Raw genomic sequence first — 23,018 nt, forward strand, 5'->3', positions numbered from 1 at the left:
CTTTGTGGATTTGGCCCAGGAAGTGTGTTATTTGCAAAATTACCAAGTGAAAAAGGGAAAGAGATTACAAAAAACGACTTATGCAGTCACCTCATCTTAGGACTGTCAAGATTCAATATAATACATTTTCGTTTAAGGTTTAGATTAATTTGTGCCTTTTATATCTGCCTATAGTTCTCCTTTAAAAGAAAAGTCCTTTGTATTGCAATGAGGGTGCTTTTTATGCAGCATAGCTAATATAATTAATATTTTCCTTTGCTTCAACATTGATTGCATGTATTACTTGAATATGAATATAGCTGTTTAAGTACAAATTTCATCTTTCAGACTTTCTTATTACCTAATCAATAGATTGGCCAATACATGCCTTCAGTCTCTCAAAGGAGAGATCAATGAGTAGAAAAATGTGCTTTTCAAAACATAACATTAAATTATCCTGTGTGCTAATAATGTTTGACATTTTACAATGGAATTGTTTTCCAATTTCCAACTTAATTAAAAGAATTTCCACTCTCTGTCTCGCTGCCTTAAATCACCACATCGGAATAAATGCAGTACAATGCCATGACGACAAATACAAATTAGAGGGTTAAAAATGTGTGCTACCCATAGTATCACATTATCAAATTTCATGGTGGCTGGAAGCTCTGCGACTCCCTCTTCCCTAGCGTGGAGTCTCAAACACCAATGAGAGTCAACAAAAAAACAATGTGGGCAGTATATATATTCCTGATAGATAGATAGATAGATAGATAGATAGATAGATAGATAGATAGATAGATAGATAGATAGATAGATAGATAGATAGATAGATAGATAGATGTAAAATTTCAAGAATTAAAGAATAATTTAAATGTTTTCAAAGGCACCTATTTTACTTTTGTATTATGGAAGGATTACACCCTTTGTTTATTGATTTTTTACTGTGCTTTCTCGTCTGATTATCTGTTTTCTGTCTGATTCACTTCTTTTTTGTCCTGGTGGCCTTTGTCACTGAGACAGAAATTAGGGGAAATCGAAAGTTGTTAAATTGTTACCAGTAGGCAAGGGAAATTCCTCCAATAGGTACACCTGCTCTTATAATAATGTAGCACTACCCCAGAAGGAGCTGTTGGATATTTTCAGGCGGCATGTTACAGTACCTCTATTTCTTCGCCATCCAGGGTGATGGATGAGAGTTGAAAAAGTTCAATGTCCACACTTTACACTTCCTTTTTTAAGATTTATTTGCGGAACTTGGTAAAGAAATAAAATAAGTGATTGAAGAGGTGGAAGGGTAACAGGTAAAAAGGTTCAGGTGCAATATTTCAATCGGAAAGCAATCCTGCTTCCCGCAACACAGCTTTCGTCGCCACTCTAGCCAGAGTGGGTATTGCGCATACCGGATAGGTTTCTCTCACTAGCCTAGCAGCCAGAATGGCGCACGGAATAAGTACAGTCTCTGACACAGACCTTCCCACAGATGGAGACACTTTCTGTCCGAAATCCTCGTAGCACAGGATTCAGCAGATTAACTTCTTGCAAAACTTGGCGATCACCATCAAGCCTTTCAGTAAACGGTGCATCCTTCGATGAAGTTCAAGGCCTCTCTTGAGACACCAGCCTCATGCTTGGTCCTCTCCAATATAGGTTCTTCATCAAGCGGCTTCCCCTCTCCAGGACGGACAGCACAGGATCACCCTTGAAAACGTAGACCAAATCTGCTTACTGGGTCTACTTAACAGATCACAACCCCGGACCAACGTGATCCGGAGCCAGGATTACAGGTACACGCACCCCCGGCCAGGAGGGCCACACATGAGGTGGTGGGACTACAGACCAGGATCGACGACCCCTGTCCAACGACGTCTGTCTCCTAAGTACCCCTCCCCAGCATGCACAGCAAGATGATCAACCCCCACTGATTGGCTGCCGAGGGGAAATACCCAAATCACCTTGACCTTACTGCTGCCACCTGGCCTGGAGTTGGAACAACACCCCAGGCGAACAATAGTGGTCACTCACAGCACAGCCATGGCTGGAACAGAAGTCAAATTTGCTCAAAATCATACATGTCTGAATCAAGTAACCCTCAGATCTCCCTCTAAATTTAAAGCAGCGCCAGCCCAACAGGAGCAGGCCGCTACAATAACATTCTAAGATAGGAATTCTTTGAAGAGATCTATTCCTATGAGTCTGTCCCATAATTCCCTTTGGTTCTGGTTTTCCTGGGGCTGATTTCCTAAACCTGGTGAGTGCAAAATCGAGTGCAGCTCAGCATAGTAACCAATCAGCTTCCATTTTTTTATTTATTTTTTGTCAAAGCTTAATTGAACAAGCTGGAGTTTGAAGCTAAATGGCTACCATGCACAACTGCAGCAGATTCTGAGTGCTCCGGTTTTAGTAAACCAACTCCAATGGGTTGTTAAGGTCCTGTTTTCCTTGATTTTTGGGCTGTCCACCCGCTGTACCCCTTGTCTATTATGAGTGCCTTTATTGGTCACTCAGGTGCTTTTACTATAATTTTTTAGTGTTACTCCTATCCCACCCCTGGGGGGCCACATATGCCTTGTTAGTCCATAAGTTATGATGATTTTTGATCATTTATTTTTATATAGCGGTGTATTACCGCTGGACTTTCTAGCATATGTGGCATATTAGGCATCCAGATCTTATTTGTTTTTTGTTTGTGTATTGTTTGTAATTGTCCTTGTGTTTTATTGTTTTTGCACTAATTGTATCAAGCATACACGGAGCAATGTTGACTGTTATTTTGCTATACTGGTCATTATCAGCTCATCTATAGAGCAATAGTTTTTACATTTTGTATATGACACTTTTTTGATATTCAAATTAATGATTGTGGATTTTATTACATCGGTCCATTATTGCCCAGTACTACCGATTAGAGTTGAGCGAACCCGAACTGTAAAGTTCGGGTTCGATACAGACTTTGGGTTTTTCCCGAACCCGGACCCGAATAATTGGAAAAAGTTTGGGTCCGGGTTCGGAGTTCGGGGAAAAAAAATGCGCGGAGATCCCCGCAAATTCAATAACCAGACCCTTTAGGTCTGGTATGGATATTAAGGGGAACCCTGCCGTCAATTTAAAAAAAAAAAATGACGTGCGGTTCCCACTAAATATCCATAACCAGACCCTTCAGGTCTGGTGTGGATTTTAAGGGGAACTCCACCCCAAATTTAAAAAAAAATGGCGTGGAGTTCCCCCTAAAATCCACACCAGACCTGTTATCCGAGCACGTTGACCTGGCCGGCCGCAGAAAAGAGGAGGGGACAGAGTGTGGCCCCCCCTCTCCTGAACCGCACCAGGCCACATGCCCTCAACATTGGGAGGGTGCTTTGGGGTGCCCCCCAAAGCACCTTGTCCCCATGTTGATGGGGACAAGGGTCTCATCCCCACAACCCTTGCCCAGTGGTTGTGGGGGTATGCGGGCGGGAGGCTTATCAGAATCTGGAAGACCCCTTTAACAAAGGGGACCCCCAGATCCTGACCCCCCCCTGTGTGAAATGGTAATGGGGTAGTTCTCTAGCGACGGGTGTTCTCGCCCACGATTGGTCCAGCGATGAGAAGATCCGTCCATTCAGAGCACAGCCCTGCGAATGACGCGCGGGAGCTTGACGTTTCTTTTATAGGGGAGGCGGGCCACGCGTCATGTGACCCCGCCCTCCTCTGACGCACACTGTGCTACGTCACTGGGAAAGCCCTATTCCTTACTAAGGAATAGGGCTGTCCCAGTGACGTAGCACAGTCACGTCACGTGACCCTGCCCCCCTCTGACGCACACTGTGCTACGTCACTGGGAAAGCCCTATTCCTTACTAAGGAATAGGACTTTCCCAGTGACGTAGCACAGTGTGCGTCAGAGGGGGGCGGGGTCACGTGACGCGTGGCCCGCTTCCCCTATAAAAGAAACGTCAAGCTCCCGCGCGTCATTCGCGGAGCTGTGCTCTGAATGGACGGATCTTCTCATCGCTGGACCAATCGTGGGTGAGAACACCCATACACCCGTCGCTAGAGAACTAACCCGCTGCTGGATACAAGACAACGATGGATCAGGGAGCAGCATGGATCGTTTATTTTCACCGCTGGATTTTTATTTGGTTTAATTAATAAAGTTGACAAATGGAAGGTAGAGGGCGCTCAACCACCCAAGGTGATTGTGATATGTAGATTACCGCCCCCCTGAATACGGTCAATCGAAACGTACGTCGGAGGCGGCCCTGGTCACGTGACGCCCCCCCGCTCTGGTGAGCTGACAGGAAGGAGAAGAAGGTGGAACTACGGCGGTGGTATCCGATCCTTCCAACCCACAATTTGAACCGCAGATTGGCGGTAACAGGCCTGCAGTCCCAGTGCCGGGTAGGCACTTTTAAAGTAAGAGGCCATTTGGCTGTCCATGTTTTTTATTGTTTTTAAGAATAAACGGTATCACGCTATTTGCGCCTACTGGCTTTTTTCTTTGCATATCTTCCCTATCTGGAACGTCTGGAACCAGGATTCAATTTATCCATATCCATGTGTGTGTAGGCACAATCCTACACTGGCCTATGAGACTATCTTTTTAATTAAAGTGGTCAATAGGCTCTGGTAAGAGCATTTTATATTCAAAGCACCTCGGGTGGAATAATTATAAACTGAAGAGTATGGTGGTGGTATTCTATACTTTTCTACACTAGGAAGATCACAGCAATCTCAAGATTTGTTCTGGCTTTCAGCGCATGTTATTGGGACTCAAATGATTTCTTTTTGTTTTTCTGCACAGTGAACTTTGCTTGATTGTCACTGCAGAGGAATCTGCTCATTTATGCACGTTTGTAGGGGACAATTCTGATATATTATTGAATCATATCTCTTGTATCTATATGAAATCATTGTTCACATTTAATTTGGTAATTATTTAATTAGTTCTGCACATACGTTGTGTGGTAATCTACATATCACAATCACCTTGGGTGGTTGAGCGCCCTCTACCTTCCATTTTTCAACTTCACAATCTATATTGTTCTATGAGGAGCAGCTTTTTGTAGTTTAAGTTAGTTTATTTGTATTTGGCGCGGAATTTTCACTACTTTATTAATTAATAAAGTATTTTGTTCAACGGTGTGTGTGTTTTTTTTCAGACACCTACTATTTTCACTTCCTTCATGAAATGGTAGGGGTACAGTGTACCCCATTACCATTTCACACAGGGGGGGGTCAGGATCTGGGGGTCCCCTTTGTTAAAGGGGTCTTCCAGATTCTGATAAGCCTCCCGCCCGCATGCCCCCACAACCACCGGGCAAGGGTTGTGGGGATGAGACCCTTGTCCCCATCAACATGGGGGCAAGGTGCTTTGGGGGGCACCCCAAAGCACCCTCCCAATGTTGAGGGCATGTGGCCTGGTGCGGTTCAGGAGAGGCTGCACTCTGTCCCCCCCTCTTTTCTGCGGCCGGCCAGGTCAACGTCCTCGGATAAGGAATCCTGGAAACAGAGAGCTGGTTAGACCTGCAAAAGGGTCATCTTCCAAAAATAATAAAACAATCACCATCCAAATAGTTTGTTAAAGGGGTTGTAAAGGTATTTTTTTTAAATAACAAACATGTTATACTTTCTTCCACTGTGCAGCTCATTTTGCACAGAGTGGCCCCTAACCTGGTCTTCTGGGGTCACTCTGCGGCTGTCTCGGCTCCTCCCCGCAACCAGGCCTGGATTTACTCCACACATTATCACATAGGGGGCTTCTGACCCCCCCCATGTGATAGAAATTAGGTAAAAAAAATTATATTAAACCCCCCACCAAAAGAAAACTAAAATTACTTGTGATTTGCAGCAGTGGTGGTTGGGTGGTGATAGGATCAGTGGCAGTGGTGAGGAAGAGATGGGATGAGTGGCAGCGGTGGTGGGGGGATGGGATGAGTGTGCAAGGGTGGTGGTTGAGGGGTGGGATCAGTGGTAGGGGGGATTGAATGGGATGAGTGGCAGAGGTGTTGGGGGAAATAGGATCAGTGGCAAAGGTGGTGGTTGGGGGGCATTGGATGAAATGAGTGGCAGCGGTGGTGGAAGGATGGGATCAGTTGTGAGGGTGGTAGTTGGGGAAGATGGAATGGGATGAGTGGTAGTGGTGGGGGGTGGGATCAGTGGCAGGGATGGTAGTTGCTGAATGGGATCAGTGGATCGGTGGTGTGGGGGCTATCAGTGGTGGTGATGTGGGGGGGTATCAGTGGTGGAGGTGTTATCAGTGGTACTAGTGGCGGTGTGGGGGGTGTATCAGTCACATTAGTGGTGATGGTGGTGGTGTGGGGGAGAATCAGTGGCAGTAATGGTGGTGGGGGGTATCAGTGGCAGTAATGGTGGTGGGGGGGTATCAGTGGCAGTAATGGTGGTAGGGGGTATCAGTTGCAGTAATGGTGGTCGGGGTATCAGTGGCAGTAATGGTGGTGGGGGGTATCAGAAGCAGTAATGGTGGTGGGGGGTATCAGTGGCAGTAATGGTGGTAGGGGGTATCAGTGGCAATAATGGTGGTGGGGGGTATCAGTTGCAGTAATGGTGGTGGGGTGGTATCAGTGGCAGTAATGGGTATTGGGGGGTATAAGTGGCAGTAATGGTGGTGGGGGTATCAGTGGCAGTAATGGTGGTGGGGGTATCAGTGGCAGTAATGGTGGTGGTGGGGGTTATCAGTGGCAGTATTGGTGGTGGGGGGTATTAGTGGCAGTAATGGTGGTGGGGGGTATCAGTGGCAGTAATGGTGGTGGGGGTATCAGTGGCAGCAGTGGTGGTGTGCGGGGGAATCAGTAGCAGTGTTGATATTGATATCAGTGCCACTCACATGCAGATCGCTCGCAGATCAGTTGGTTCCCCCTCCATGCTAGGTTTTGCTTGGTCGGGCAGAGAGGATGGGTGGGGCCTGTGAGTACCCATGAGTGTAGTGTGCCTGTGAGTGAGGGCGGGGAGGATGGGCGGAGAAGATGGGCGAAGCTGGGACTGTACAGTATGCCTGTGAGAGCGGGCGGGAGGAGACTGTGCCCATTAATGAGGGCGGCGAGGATAGGCAGAGCCGCCCCCACCCCTTCACCCACTGCCGAGACTTTGAAGTATGCCCGTGAGTAAGGGCAGGGAGAATGGGCATAAACTTTGCAGTGTTCCCATGAGTGAGGGCGGGGAGGATGAGCGGAGCGGGCGGAGATGATAGGCGGAGCCGGGACTGTACAGTGTGCCCGTGAGTGCGAGCGGGAGGAGACTGTGCCCATGAGTGAGGGCGGCGAGGATAGGCGGATCCGCCCTTCACCCACTGCCACCCCGAGGCCTGGCCTCGGTGGCCTTGTCTGAAATCCGGCCCTGCCCGCAACAACTAACCATCTTCAAGCGAGCAAGCGAGCATGGTGGTTAGTACTTGCGGGCGCGCTCCAGTGATACAGCCGGCTCTGGGGGCTGCTGCATCACAGGAGGTTTATGACCTTAATTGCATTAAGGTGAAAAATCTTGAGGGTTTACAACCCATTTAAATTTATACTAATATATCATGTTATGTTTACCAAGAGCAGCAAACCAATTAAAACACAGTAAATTTATAAAGTCTGATTTTTCACTTAGTAAAGTGACCAGCAATTTGTATTGTTTTAAAATCCTTTAGACATAATCATGGCACAATATAATTTTGTCCATTATCATCAATGTCCATTATCACTGATGTCTCTAATATGACCCTTCTCACTTTGCTTCAGACATCATCGATTTTTGTGGTTCCAGACAATACACAACAATTTTGAATCAATATAATACATCAACAAGGAAGGCAGGCACATAATAATACTGATAAATACATTTAAACAACATTGTTCTTCAGCGCTGAATTGAAATATGAGACCTATGTGTTACTAATGATTGCTGTACAACTGTAAGAAGGTGAAGGCGAAAAATTTAAGTGAAACTTCAATACAGAAAATATATAAATGAATGGATAAATACAAAAAAACTGATGATTCTTGTGTACATATATCATTTACTTTGGTACAAAATTCATTTTGTGAATTTTTATTTTTTTATTGTTAATAAGAATCTATGGCCCGGAATCACAAAGCACTTGCGACGACGTATCTCGAGATACGCAGCGTAAGTGCAAATATGCACCGTCGTATCTGTGCGCCGTGCCCATAAAACTAAGATATGCCTAAAAACAGGCTTCATCCGACCGACGTAACTTGCCTAGAGTGGGCGCATATTTACGCTGGACGTATTTGGTGCTCCCATTGATTTTCTATTCACATATGCAAATGAGGGAGATAAGCCGATTCACGAACGTCCGTCCGTCCGCAGTGTGAGTAAAGTCATACGTCCGGCGTAAAGTTATGCCCCATAAAGGAGGTGTAACTCAGCAGCATCCATGCAAAGGACTGCACCAGGGAACACAAGCCGACGTATTTTACGTAGTTTACGTAGGATGTGAATATGACTAGGCGTAGGTTACGTTCGCGCCATAGGCAGTGATCCGACGTATCTTAGGCAGTTGTTCCGACATGATTGTGAGCATGCGCACTGAGATGCGCCCACGGGACGGCGCATGCGCAGTTGGCGATACCTATCTGTCTGGCACTCGGCCCATCATTAGCATGGCTCACTCCCACTTCCACTTGCGCCGACTTACGCCTGAGAAACCCAGCGCAGATTTGAGAGGAAGTGCTTTGTGAATTCAGTGCTTGCCTCTCTGCGCTGCGTCAGCGTAGCATTAAGGACATACGCTACGGCGGCATAAATATGCGCCAGTGTCTGTGAATCCGGGCCTATGTGTATACTTTTACCTGATATCGTATTATCTGCACCTCACATGAAGTTCTCTTTTGTCGAGGCTCCTACATTTGTTATGTGTATAAGCACACCTGGGAGCTTACAGCAAAATATTGACTCGGCAATATTGGAATTTTGAAATAGTTGGAAGGTTATTGCTGGAATCAGTAAAATCTCTGTACTGTAAGGGTCCTTTTACATGGGGCTGTCCGTGTACAGGCCCTGCTTTGCTCAGCAGGGATCACTCCTCTGTCACACTTTGGTGGATCAGGGCTGGTCGGATGTCAGCGGACATGTCACCGCTGACATCCATGGCTCCATAGAGGAGCACGGAGCGCCCGTTCAGGTCCGCCTAAAAAACTGGCAGGTGGACCTAAACGGTCCGCCCGTGTGAAAGGGCCCTGAGGCTGGGTTCACACTACTACACTACTTTCATCCTACTTTGCTCTGTGTTCAATGTTTCCCTATGAGAGCGTCTTGTAGTGTCCTACACAAGTCGGTCCAACTTTGAAAATGCTCCCTGTACTACTTTTGGTCCTACATTGATCCTACTTCAGGCCCATTGAATATCATTGAAGTCGGACCAAAGTAGTATCCTGTTCATGAAAGTAGGATGGATGTAGGACCAATGTAGGATAAATGTAGGACCGATGTAGCAGAGCAAAGTAGGATGAAAGTAGTGTAGTAGTGTGAACCCAGCCTGAGTGTCACTGAATGTTGGATAGGCAAGAGCCACATGTACATTCAATGTCACTAGAATGGTATGTAGGTGGTGGTCAGGTGCTCTGTAAGCGTCACTGGGGAGGGTGGATAGCTATCATATATGTATTTTTTCAATATTAATTTGCATTTTTTTTTTAAGATTCTAAAGCAACTTTTATTGCCCTGTTCACATGATCGGTCAATCCGATGAAAACGGTCTGATGGATTTTTCCATCAGTTATCCGATGAAGCTGACTGATGATCAGTCGTGCCTACACACCATTGGTTAAAAAACAATTGTGTCAGAACTGTACTATAAAAGGGAAGTTCAAATCCAATGGCGCCACCCTTGGGGCTGTTTTTGCTGATTCCGTGTTACCGCGTGTTAGTAAAAGTTTGGAAAGAGCCTATTCGCACTTTTTAGTCTCCATGCTTTGCAGATCGTTTTCTCATGTTCAGTTTGTGCTTGTGGGTTCGTATCTGTCTTTTAGTGCTTGCAGTCAGGTCGTATCTGTTTTGCAGTGCGTTCCTGTCTGCTTGATTTCTGTTTTTCAGTTTGTTCTTTACAGGCCTTGCTGTTCCTGGGTGCATTCTGTTTTAAGTGCGTTCTGACCAGCCGACTGGTTTGAAGCCATGTTGGAACTGCGTTCTCATTCTCGAGTTCATGCTGCGTTTGGGCTGTCTTTTGCAGTTCATAATGTTTCCCGATCTGTGGCCGTAAACAGGGCGAGGAGGAGTTCATGGGCCAAGAATTGGTTGCGCCAGCGTGACCAATTTTCTCATATGCCTCTGCTTAGGGAAATCCAGGAGAATAACCCTGATGATTTCAGGAACTTTCTTCGTATGACGAACCATGTTTTCCACCGTCTTTTGGATATTCTGTCCCCCTATATGACGAGGCACTGTGATGCGCCAAGCTATCACGGCCAAGCAGAGGCTCATTGCCACGTTTAGGTACCTGGCGACTGGGAGAAGCCTGCAGGACCTCAAGTTCTCAACAGGCATCTCCCCCCAGGCGCTTGGGATCATCTTCCCGGAGACGTATTCTGCCATCATCCAAGTGATGAAGAAGGACTATATTAAGGTAAGTTGTCTCCTTTAACATCACAATCTATGTCTTTAATGTATGCTAATGTCTTGTATTTCTTGCATCATTCCCTAATTACTATGATTGTAATATGCTGTGAATGTCCCTTTTGTCCCCATGCATGCTTACAGCTTTAAATGCTCCTTTTTTGGCCTACATGCATATTTCCCTTCACTAACCTCTCCAGCATGCTATCCTAGGCCCAAACACACCTAGCCTAGTCTTTTTCTAACTTGTTTTTTGTCTGCTCCATTGTAGTTATGCCCCCCCTTAAAATGTGTCCCAATGTCTTGTTTCTCATTCAATTTAGGCAGAGTGCTAGAGGGATTTTTTTTCTGGGCCCCAACTCAGCTAGAACCCCCCCTTAAAATGTTTAATGGCCCATCAGAGGGGTGAGGAGTCTGATAAGTGGGCCTATTTTTTTTTTGGTATGAAATACTCACTCAAATAAATGTTATACTGATGTTGGACAGTGATGTCTTTTGTATTGTGATTGCAATGTTTATGTGCCAAAGTACTAATTTTTCTTTTTGTTTGACTCCACAGTTTCCTTCCACGCCACAGGAATGGCAGACAGTGGCTTCCCAATTTGCCCAGCAGTGGGACTTCCCTAACTGTGGAGGGGCAATAGATGGGAAACACGTCCGCATAGTGCCGCCACCCCATTCGGGATCATACTATTTCAACTATAAAGATTTTCATAGTATAGTGTTGATGGCGGTGGTGTCGGCACAGTATGAGTTTCTGTATGTGGACGTGGGGAAGAACGGCCGGATGTGCGACGGCGGAGTATTCGCGCAGATGGAGTTTGCCCGACGTCTCCAGACTGGTGGCCTGGCACTGCCACGGGATGAAGACAATATGGAGGGACTCCCTTTCATGTTTGTCGTGGATGAAGCTTTCGGACTTGGACCACACCTCATGAGGCTGTTTCCCCAGAGAACCCTCACCCCGGAGAGGAGGGTTTTGAATTACCGGCTGGCCAGAGCCTGGAGGGTTGTCTAGAATGCCTTTGGTATAATGGACAGCCGGTTCCGCCTGTTCCTGACAACCATACACATGGCGGAATACAAACTGAACAGTATCATATTTTGCTGCTGCATACTTCACAATTGTTTGCCAAGGCATTCAGAGACCTACCTTACAAACCTTGGGCCTGAGGCCAGACATTCAGACAACCTTACTGGCCTGGACACTGGCCGTACTGGCTTGGCCCCCCAAACTGCTTGAGATGCCGAGATAGATACGTGGAGTACTAGGTAGGGGAGCCATCGCTATGCCAGAGCATATTTCTTTTTTTTTTTTTAAATACAAAAAACAAAAAATAAACACAATATTTGATCTTTGAAATTACAGTTTTGTCATTCTTGCGTGTGTTTCTTTTATCTGTATCCCTGGTTCTCCTAGTGCACTTGTAGTGCCAAATGTATTTCTGTGTTTTAGTAAATCACCACAATTGTCACATTAATCACTTTTTAAATGTACAAACTGCTATTGAGCATAGAAAGAAAATTTTCTTTTTTTTGGGGGGTTTAATTCTGTGCACAACTTGTGCGATCTTAAAATGTTCAGGTCGCAAACTCCCTTTTTTTTGGGGGGGGGGGGTTATTCTGTGCACAACTTGTGCGTTTTTAAATTTTCAGGTAGAATTTTTTTTTTTTTTTGGGGCCTAAAACCAGGCTTTTTAAGCCCCCTCCACATGCTGAGGTTGGTGGTGTTTTTCATGTCTGTGCTTCCTTGCCTCCTCCAAATGATGTCCTCCCATTCTTCTATCCCCTAATAAAATGAAACAAAAGGTATACTCAGCACACAGATATTGTAGGGCAGAAATAGAAAACATTATTTGTAAGTGGGGTACAATTGTCTGTTTGGGATCATTCCTAAAATCATCATCTTTTTTTCTGAGTTTCCACAAGCTGGAATACTGACACTTTTTGTCAAAGTGACACACATGGAGGCACCCCAAAGTATCCTTTGTGTAAGACCCTAATAAAAAGCTTATTTTTGGGGGACACACAGGTGCTCCTGAGTCCATATGTGTAACCAGCTGCTTATTATCCTCTCCTTTACACTGTGAATGAATCCGGTTTGCATTTCACATTTTAGTGAGGTCGAACAAACATATTATATTGCCAACAGTGTTAATAAACGTTTGTTTACGCCAAATAGGCATGACCACGTGTGGTTTTCCTGGATCTGCGGAAAACATTGGATTTTGGCTGAACAATGTTTACTATGAATGAAAAAATACTACACTTAGCCCACTAACCTGAAAGTTGTCATGTTCAAAAGTACAACCAGGCCAAACAAGCACATGGAGAAAAACATGCAAAGATATAACAAAGATAATTGCAACAAACACATGATAAATACCTACTTTTGTCAATATTTTTATTGATCTTCCTCTACTGCTCTGGCTCCCGCAATTTCAGGGCAGACCACCTTTTATGGAGCTGCTCCTTGGACCTCCTGACCCCAAATTTCTCGTAAAGACTCCTCGACCACTTTGTCCATTATTTGGGCCTTCCTCGGATTAGGGGTGTGGTATGGGCCATGATCGCCATCGTAATCTTTCCTCCGCAGTATGTCCACCATCTCCACCATCTCTTCAAGTGACATATCCGTGGCTTTGTATCGTCTGGGCCTGGATCGGGACATTCCCGCCCTCGGTCTTCCCTTGTCGGTACAGGGCATACCACGCACCTGTGACACCGCCATATTGTCGTTTCACACTGAGAAGGGGCGTGGAATAGAGAAAAAGGTCTGTCATGGGCGGGCGAAGAGGGCAGCGTTTCACGCATGCGCGGGGTATATAAGGAGAACAACGTGACTACGTTGGTTATGCGGATGTCTAGACGAGCGGAAGTGACGACCGACAGAAACGAAGGTAAAAAATAAAAGGGGGGCCAGCAGAGGCCTATATATACTTGAATCATGATATCAAGGCAGGGATGGGGGGTTTATGTTGATTGGACCCTTGACCAATTTAATCTTGGGGCCCCCCCATGCAATTTTTCCTCCATCTGCTCTGAGACATCTACAATATATATATATGCGAGACTCAAAAACATATTATTTTACTGTGTATCAGATCAGGCAGTGATTGTGATGGTTGGACAGAGTTAATGAAGCAGTGTATCATCTCATCAATGCTGAGGGACATGATATATACACATGAATGGTGCCTTGATGAATGCTCTCACTACTTTTGCATATTAATGCCACTTATTTATTTAGATGTAAACACAGGGTCTGCAGTTAAATCATCATTACACAACAATGGGGCAGAGCTGGGCAGCATTTAGTGGCAACAGTAAACACTGTGTTTAAAGGTCAAGATTGTTATAAGATTATGACAATTTAAGCTGGCCTAGTGTTTATATGTTTTTGGTTTTATCATCTAGAAATATCTTGAATATGGAGAAACTTTGCGAGCCAGAAAACATGATGAGGTTCATTGAGAAATACTGTGAACTCAAAAACATCTGGGAAATTAAAAACAAAAACTATTATAACAACAATGTCAGAAGGGCAAGAATTCAGCAATTGGTCACTTATATGCAGACCTGGATACCAGAGATAGATTCCACTATGATAAGCAACAAAATCAATAACATCAGGAATGCTTACAAGAAGCGATTTAAAGAGTTCTGTGCTTCTCGGAGGTCAGGAGCAGCAGCAGATGAAGTACAGGAGCCCAAGCTGTGGTACTATAAACTAGACATGTTTTTTTTTGTTCTGTTTCGTATCGTTCCGTAGGTTCGTTTCCGTTCGTTTTTCGACCGTTTTCCTGTACGTTCCCGTTCGTTTTTCGTACGACGAGATTTTTTCGTATTCCGATCGTTTCGTATTTTCGTTACCGTTTTATTTTCGTACATGCAGGATGGTTCATTATTCTGTTTAATTCATGTTCGTTACTTGTTAGACAATAATTTTCGTGATATTTCGTCAATGATTTGCATTCTGTGTTTTGGATTCCTTTTTCTGTTTGTGTTTTCGGTCGTGTGTTCGTGTGACATCTATAACAATTTGTTGTGGATGTCATGTGGGCACGCGGCTCATCCATATTAACGATTGTTAAGCCCCATACACCTGGTCAGACTTTTTTAACAACAAACATAAAAACGATCGTTTTCCGTTCGTTCTCAGAAAATTTGTTCGTTTTTAAACTCCATCAGAAAACAATTTTTGGGTTCAAAAGTCTGGCCAACTGATCTCCCTTCAGATGAAAATCCACAGAAAAGTTTATTTGGCTTTACTGTACTACTCAGCACAAAAGAGAAGCTGCTTCACTAACTACACTCACTGCCCATTCAAAAAAACAAAAATTACATCTGTGGCAAGGGATTTGCATTCTGTGTTTTGGGTCCTTTTTCTTTTGGTGTTTTCGGTCGTGTGTTCTTATGACATCTGTGGCAAATGATTTGCATTCTGTTGAATCCAAAATACGAACAGAAAAAGGGAATTCAAAATACAGGGTGCGGGTCTTTTGTTGTGGATGCCGTGTGAACATACGACTGAGGGTGCGAACAGAGAAGGGATTCAAACAAGATACAGAGTGCAAATCTTTTGTTGTGGATGTCGTGTGAACATACGGCTGAGGATACGAGCAGAGAGGGGGTTCAAACAGGATACAGAATGCAAATCTTTTGTTGTGGATACCGTGTGAGCATGCGACTGGGGATGCGGACAGGGAAAGGATTCAAACAAAATGCAGAGTGCGGGTCTTTTGTTGTGGATGTCATATGAGCATACGACTGAGGGTGCGAACAGAGAAGGGATTCAAACAAGATACAGAGTGCAAATCTTTTGTTGTGGATGTCGTGTGAACATACGGCTGAGGATACAAGCAGAGAGGGGATTCAAACAGGATACAGAATGCAAATCTTTTGTTGTGGATGTCGTGTGAACATACGGCTGAGGATACGAGCAGAGAGGGGATTCAAACAGGATACAGAATGCAAATCTTTTGTTATAGATGTAATTTTCGTTCTTTTGCCATTTTCGTTTTGTCGTATTTTCGTCAGATCGTTCGTTCGTATTTGCGGTTGTTCGTTATGCGGCTCATTCGTAATCCCGTTGTTTTCGTATTTTGGTGCTTTAATTTTTTCGTATGTACACATTATTCTGTGGGTACGAAAATGAACATTTTCGTACGAAAATAACATTCGTACGAACGGGAATGCACATATCTACTATAAACACCTCCGTTTTCTGGATGATCAGATTGAGGCCAGAGAATCACTTTCCAGTCTTCCTTCCACCCTTCCCTCCCCCGTTCCCTCCAGCGTTCCTTCCACTGTTCCCCCCACCCCTGCAGAGGGTGCCGAGGAGCTGGCTGAGATTGAGGAGCCAGATCTGAACATCTTCAGTTAGGTATAGTAGTTTACAACATACTTCTTGGCCTCAAATTATTATTGTTAGTTTAATGAGATGTTTTTTGAACCAAAATGAAAGCTTGAAAACAAAAAAAAAAGTCGTGGGCAGAAATGATTGTGACAGGGATTCCAACTGCAGGGTTCAGAATGAGAGTCTGTTCAATTTACAAAAGAAAAATGCAACAGTCATGAGCTTTAAAATGTGTGTGATTGATGAAGCAAAAAATAAAACCATGTCCCTTTTTTATACACAGGAAGAGCTCAGCCAAGAGGAGGAGGAGGCTCCGGAATGTGACAGCCAGCAGGAGGAAGGGGTGAGTGGCAGACAGGAGGAGGCTGGGCCAAGTGGCAGTCAGCAGGTACCCAGGCCCAGTGGCAGCACTGAATCACAGGTGCCTGCCCTCCAGATGCGCCCAAAAAGACAGAGGCACATTTCACAGCTGGAGGAGGAGTCTCTGCAGGTCATTAGGGAGGCAGCTGCAATTATGAAAGCCCCCCTTAACCCTGTAGAGGGCTACAGCACCTACCTTGCTGACCAGCTGCAGAGAATGCAGGAGGGACAATGGACACTGGCAGATGATCTCTTTGCTTCTGTGATTCAGAGGGGAAGAAGGGGCCTGCTGACTGAGACCACACACCTCAGTGACCTGGCCCAGTCTCCTCCTCCTCCTGCTGCCACATTTTCACCACCTGCAAGGGGCCTTGGAGGGAACCATGGAAGGAACGCTGCAGGGAAGCATGGAGGGAAGGCTTCAAGGAAGACCAGAAAGTGTTCCCTGGCTTCAAGCTGATCTGCCAGAAAACGGAGGTTGTTGTAGTACCACAGCTTGGGGTCATGTATGACATCTGCTGCTGCTTCTGATTTCTGGGATTTGGGGACCAGATTGGGACCCCAATTAGAGGGACTCCTCATGTTATTAATTTTGTTGTTTATCATGGTGAAATCTGCCTTTGGGGTCCAAAGTCTGCATATATTTGGCTGATTGCTCAATTGTTGCCCTTCATGTTAATTTTTTTGGTCCAGAATAAATGGAGATTTAATTTAAGTTAAATACTTGTCTTTGTGTTTTTCTGGTGAATAGCCATAAAACATTTCAGAAATACAATGTGCAATTAACAAAGGACACAACCTCCTTGAGGGGGGGGGGTGATAATGTTGTTGTGATAACTTGATAAAAAAAAACTGAAAAGTAAAAAAAAAAAAAAAAGATGTGGAGTACAAAAAATTATTTTGGAGATCTGGCTTGTTTAACCCCCCTGGAGGTATTCCCGAGTCTGACTCAGGGTTACATTTTTGTGCTGCGATCGGTAACCTGGAGTCAGACTCGGGCTTGCCTCGCAGAATCCACAGACTTGGTTTACTTACCTTGTCCCTGGATCCAGCGATGCCACCGCGCTTTGTGAGCGAGCGGTCCTAGCTCGATTCACACAGTGCCTCTGTGTGCCGCCGATCTCCGTTCCCTGCGACGTTACAACGCACGAGAGCGGAGAACGGCGCCAAATTTAAAAAGGTAAACAAACACCTTACATACAGTATACTGTAATCTTTTAGATTACAGTACTGTATGTAAAAAATACACACCCCCTTGTCCCTAGTGGTCTGCCCAGTGTCCTACATGTACTTTTATATAATAAAAACTGTTCTTTCTGCCTGGAAACTGTAGATTGTCCATAGCAACCAAAAGTGTCCCTTTATGTCAAAAATGGTTTTAGACCATCTAGAAAACAGTGATAATAAATTATAATCACTTGCAGAATTGTGAGATAGCGATTTGTGGGGAAATTCGTCATAAAAAAATAAAAGTAATGACAGCGACAATTCTGCAACTTAGCAAATTTCTGTGATTTTGAGTTGATTACATTATTGAATAATTTTTATTATAATTATATTATTACTTGTTATAATTATTTATAATTATTTATTATATTATAATTTATAATTTTGTTTTAAAAAAAAATTACATACCCGGGATGCCTACTAGACTCTTGTTTGGACAGATTTAAGTGAGTTATTCCTAAGAATTACAGGCCTACAGTATAAAACGCCAAATTTCCTTGCAAATAATGGTACCGCTTTCAGCACCTTTTTTTTTAAATAATCATACCGCCAGGGAGGTTAAAAAAAAAGGATTATTCATGAGATCACAAGCAAAACATAAAATAAGTCAGTATGGGAGAACTCTGTCTAAATACCATCAGAAAAACTATGTCTTTATTCTAGCAATAGAACGAAAAAAAAAAATGTGCTGCAATAAACGAGGCACTAATTCTCAAAATGTAGAATGTGCCATCTCCATAACGAACGCTAGTTTTACCAGAACGAGCGATCCCGTCCCCTAATTTAGTCTGAGCATGCGTGGATTTTTAACCAATGGACGTGCCTACAGACAATCGTTTTTTATCTATCGGTTAGGTATCCATCAGATAATTTTAAAACAAGTTCCATTTTTTTTAACCAATGGATAACTAACTGATGGGGCCCACACACGATCGGTTTGGTCTGATGAAAGCAGTTCATCAGACCTTTTTCATCAGACAAACCGATGGTGTGTATGCGGCATTAGTGTATCTAGAGCACTCATTTGAGCCTCCCACTTTTAAAGTGGACCTTCAGTAATTTTTTCAACTTTCCATCTATTATATCTTCTGCCCTTGTTGTTTTAACTTTGGATAGTAAAACATTTTTTTTTCTGCCAGTAAATACCTCATACAGCCCACTTCCTCTTTCTTGTCTGGTCATCAGCCTAGGCTTATGACATCATGCACAGCTCTCACTCCCGTGAGTCATAGGAGGGCCAAGGAGAGCTGCAGGGCTGCAGAGCTGGAGGCGTGCCTCTGCATGTCTGCATAAGTCCAGGAAGTGAACAGAGAGCAGCTTCAGCTGCACACAGTTAAAATGGTTGCAGCCAGACTTAGTGGAGGGAGATTTCTGCAGCATATTTGGCAAGCACAGAATCACAGTATATATAAAATAATATGAAAAGAGGTTGGAGGGAAGCTTCAGAAAGGCAAAGATGTTTTTATTACAAATTCTATGAGCAGACTGCAGTTCCTATTTAAGCTTGTTTTTGCTATAATCACCATTAGCACCCCTACCCACCCCCTACCTTGGCCCCATTGTCATTAATTATTTCAAAAGTTCCCGGGTATGGGTATATATAATTAGTTATATAATTAGTCAGGTTAAAAAAAGACACTAGTCACTGTAGTTCAACCAATAGAAGAATGAATAAAAAAATAAAGACACACAAATAGAAAACCCCAATATACACAATCCTATACAGGCAGTCTTCGAGTTACAAACACATTAAGGACTGTAGGTTTGTTCGTAAGTGGAATGTGTTCGTAAGTCTGAACACTGCTTTTAAGTGTAACTTCAGGCTGTGCGGGGATGTGGGATGTTCCAGCGCTTCTGGGGGTCTTCTGGCCATGCAGTACATGAAGTACTGCAGTGTGGAATGTGACAAGATAGCTGCTCGGAGGTATCCAGGACCAGCATGCAGCACAAGCAGCTGGCATTGAAGTAAGTAGGAGTCGTTCGTAAGTAGAAGTTGTTCGTAAGTCGGGAACTGCCTGTACTCAACGTTGATCCAGAGGGAGGAGGAAAAAAAACAATAAAGCATGATCCAATTCACTCCAATGATAGGAACATTTCCTTCCTGACCTTCTTGAGGCAAATGGATATTCCCTGGATCATCTACCCCTGTTATTATGACCTATAAATATTAATATTCAGTTATATTTTGTGCACTTATGAACACATCCAGCTTTTTTTAAAAAGCAACCTATTGAACTGGCCAGAACCAGTTCTTGAGGGAGTCCATTGTACATTTTCACAGCTCTTATTGTGAAGAAGCCTTTCTATATTAGAAGGTTAAAGTATAACGAAAGGCAAAACTTGTTTATGTTTTAGAAAGAGGGGAGAAAGATTGGAACACCTGTCAGTTGTTATTGCTGTATGTTCCCCTGTTAGGGAGCTTTATTCTCTCTATATGTCCTGTAATGTTTACCATTACCATTGAAAATTAAAGCAAAAGAAATCCCACATTTTGGGTTGTCCCCAGAAAAATAATAGAGGGTAAATCTTCTGGGATTACTTGTTCTGGTGACCTGGAGGTCCCCAAGGAATTCCCTTAATTTGCAGGAATTTCCTCTCAATTTCGGCTATGGGACATGAAGTGAAGGGAAATCTCTGCTATGTGACACAGATGGCAAAAAATAAACTGGCAGGGGTTATAGCCATTTTTTACTTTATCCAAAATGGAAAAAAAAAATGCTGCCTATAGTTCTACTTAAATGCTCTTTTCCTCCAGATGTAAAGAGTACACCCTTGTCCTGAAACTGAAAATTAATAACTCTACACCAAGATCACTATATGGACCACTAATGTATTTATATACTGTATGGTGAGCATAACCTCTCTTAATCTTCTCTTCCTAAAGCCTCGTACACATGATCGGAATTCCATCTGACTTTTCTGTGGATTTTTGTCCGAAGGGGCGTTTCCCGTGAACTTGGATGATCCTCCATTGGATATTTGTTGTTGGAAAGTTTGAGAGCATGCACAGCGAACATTTGTCTGTTGAAAAACCGTCAACAATTGTCCGATGGAGCATACAGACGGTCGGAGTGTCCGCTAAAACATGTCCATCGGATCGTTGTTGTAGGAAAGTCTGATCAGAGAGAATAAATTCAGTTCCTCTAATCTTTCCTAATAGCTGAGCTCCTCCATGCCACTTATCAGTTTAGTCACCGTTCTCTGCATTTTCTTCTGTTCCCTGATATCCTTTTTGTGAACTGGTGCCCAAAATTGAACTGCATATTTCAGATGAGGTCCCACTAAAGATATATACATGGGCAAAATGATATCTCTCTCTCTTGAGTTTATACCTCTTTTAATACAAGAAAGTATTTTGCTAGCTTTAAAAACTGAAGCTAGGCATTGCATGCTAATCTTAAGTTTATGATCTACCAGACCATCCACTCCTTTACCACCACTGACTCCCCCAGTTGTACTCCTCCTAGAATGTAAGATGCATGCATGTTTTCAGCCCCCAAGTGCATACCTATACAATTATCAACAATAAACCCCATTTGTCCCATAGCTGCCAAATTAAATAGCACATTTTAGCGCTGGCATTCTTTCTTCAGTATTTCTGTATGTGAAAGGCAGCAAGAGGGCTATTCCATATTAAGAATGTTCTAAGATCACCAGGTCACCAATGTAAAGGAGTGCGGTGGACTGAAAGAACCTTAGAAAAACAGTTTGGCATAGTTCAAATGGGTCTTAAGCCTCATACACACAATTGGAATTCCATCAGACTTTTCCATGGATTTTTGTCCAAAGCGGCGTTGGCCGTGAAGTTGTTCTGCATACACACGGCAGAACATTTTCAGCCAACTTTCACCAAATCACGTGTTTTTTCAAATCTTTACTGCCACCCTTTGGGCAACCTCTGCTATTGTTGGCTGATTTTTAGCATTGGTTCTGAGCATGCGTGTTTGTACTTTGGACCTAAGTCTGATGGACTTTGTACACACGATTGGATTATCTTCCATCGGAGATTTGTTGTCAAAAAGTTTGAGAGCATGCACAGCGAACATTTGTCCGTTGAAAAAGAAACAACAATTGTCCAATGGAGCATACAGACAGTCGTATTGTCCCATAAAACAGGTCTGTTGCTGTTGAAAAGTCTGATCGTGTGTATGGGCCCTTAGCTTGTACTGCAAATGTTAATTTGGAGCACAGTATGTAGGCAGATTTTTTACGGGTCCATTCACACCTATCTATTTTAACACATGTTAATGCATGTAAATTGAGCAATGTTCCACATATACAGTAATTCACATTTAAAAATATAAAACAGATACAAAAATCAATACAGCGTATTACAGAGTATAGTTTCAATTGGTTTTAAAAAATTATTCCTGCTTAAAAATCTACCAATTGTAAGCGCTCAAGAATAAGTTTAGCTGAAATTGCAAACATAAAATTCAGCACAAGAGACATAACAAAAATTTCAGCCACAACTGCTAGGAAAAACGTTTGGGATGCAAAGAAACCCCACAAATAGCTTCAGGTGAAATACCGGACTCTGAAAAGATGTGGTGTGGCTGTTTCAAGATGCACAATAAGGAGGCACTTGAAGAAAGATGGGCTGCATGGTCGAGTCGCCAGAAAAAATCCATTACTACGCAAATTCCACAAAGTATCACTCTAACAATGCGCCAAACAGCACAGAGACAAGCCTCCAACCTTATGGCACAAAGTCCTTTGGAGCGATGAGACCAAGCTTGAGCTTTTTGGCAACAAGGCCTATGATGAAAGGTACTGAGGTGGATCGTTGATGTTTTGGGGACGTGTGAGCTACAAAATCACAAGAAATTTGGTCAAAATTGTTGGCAAGATGAATGCAGTATGTTATCAAAAAATACTGGAGGAACATTTGCATTCATCAGCCAGGAAGCTGTGCATGGGACGTACTTGGACATTCCAACATGACAAGGATTCAAAACACAAGGCCAAGTCGACCTGTCATTGGCTACAGCAGAATAAAGTGAAAGTTCTGGAGTGGCCATCCCAGTCTCCTAACCTCAATATCATTGAGCCACTCTGGGGAGATATCAAGCGTGCAGTTCATGCAAGACAGCCCAAGAATTTTCAGAAACTGGAGGCTCTTTGCCAAGAGGAATGGACAGCTTTACCATCTGAGAAGATAAAGAGCCTCATCCACAAATACCACAAAAGACTTCAAGCTGTCATTGATGTTAAAGCGGGGGTTCACCCAAAACAAAATATTTTAACATTAGATTCAGGCGAGTTGTTAGAAGCACAATCGGGTGTTTTTTTTTAATAAATTGCGATACATACCGTTTTAGAGATAGATGTTCTCCGCGGCTTCCGGGTATAATCTGCGGGACTGGGCGTTCCTAATTGATTGACAGGCTTCTGACGGTCGCACACAGTGCGTCACGAGTTGCTGAAAGAAGCCGAACGTCGGTGCGCAGGCGCCTTATAGAGCCGACTCGCAGTCCGGCTTCTTTTGGCAACTCGTGACGCGCTGTATGCGACGGTCGGAAGCCTGTCAATCA

Source organism: Rana temporaria, chromosome 5 (genome assembly GCF_905171775.1).
Source record: "Rana temporaria chromosome 5, aRanTem1.1, whole genome shotgun sequence".
Taxonomy (NCBI): Eukaryota; Metazoa; Chordata; class Amphibia; order Anura; family Ranidae; genus Rana; species Rana temporaria.